The sequence below is a fragment of the Geospiza fortis genome, unplaced genomic scaffold (genome assembly GCF_000277835.1).
Source record: "Geospiza fortis unplaced genomic scaffold, GeoFor_1.0 scaffold275, whole genome shotgun sequence".
Lineage (NCBI taxonomy): Eukaryota > Metazoa > Chordata > Aves > Passeriformes > Thraupidae > Geospiza > Geospiza fortis.
In genome coordinates, this window is record NW_005054341.1 from 4,573,570 (window position 1) to 4,574,696 (window position 1,127).

A 1,127-nucleotide genomic window follows, 5' to 3' on the forward strand; every position below is an offset into this window, starting at 1 on the left:
CCTGGAGAACATAAATGTTAAATCCATCATTATAATATGTTAATGAATACTCTTTAAAATTAATCCAAATTTGCTTGAAGTCCATATCAAAATTATAATAATTTGGAGGAAGGGGGTTTGCATTTTCCATTTTGAAAGAGGCTCCTGCCTTCCTTAGCAGACACCTGTCTTTTCACACCAAGACAATTAGAAATGCCCTTCATGGCTCTGTGGGACTTGGGTTTTATGTCTCCCATCCCAGTGCACGGCAACCAAGTAAAAAAAAAAACTGTTCAGCCGTTCCAGTTCCACGTAATTGTGTGACCCCGGATCTTCCCCTGAGCCCAGCCCTGGAGCTTTGCCCTGCCCTGGATTTACCAGTGACCATTTGTTTGGCCTTTCCTGCCAGAGTAAGTTTTCCTGGGAGCAGGATATGGGATCAGCCGGGAGATGTCACTGCCCCAGTGCCCCACAGCATTCCCAGAGCCGGGAGCGTCGCTGCCCCAGTCCCTGTCACGAATCCCTGACCCTGCTGCTCCAAGAGTTTTCTGCAAAGGCAGGTGCAGAGCTGCATGTGAGTAACCTGTGTCATCGCAGTCCCCTTTGCTGCCCATCAGCTTTAACTGAAGGGAAGGGACGTCAGTGACCTCCTAGCTCTGTCCCCACTGCCAGCAGGACCCCCAGCCCACCCCGCATCCCGCAGGAACCTCCGGGATCTGAAAAGTATTTTAATTTATCGCACAGTTCTCTCCTCGCTTCCAGCCACCCTCCCATCCCTCTGACCCCTGTACCTGCTCTCCTGGATGCTCTTCCCTCACTTTCTGCTGCCTCGGGTGCCTTTTGTGGAGCTGGAGCGGAGGGGACACCCCGGGACCGCCCAGCCTCGCCCCCTCCCCTGTGCCCGCCGGAGGAGGAGGAGGAGGTGCCGGAGATGATGCTCCCCAGTGAAATCCGCCAAGTTTTCCCCTTTTCGCCGCACTCGGGCGTTGCCCAACCCGTGCCCGAGGGGGAAATAAAAGGTGTAAGTTGCTCGTTTAATGCATCACAGCGTGATCCCGAGGTTTGCCTCGGCCTCAGCATCAAAGGTGGGGGAAAAAAAGTGAGAAATCGAGTTCAGCGAGGAGGGCATGGGGTGGCCAGAATCCAGC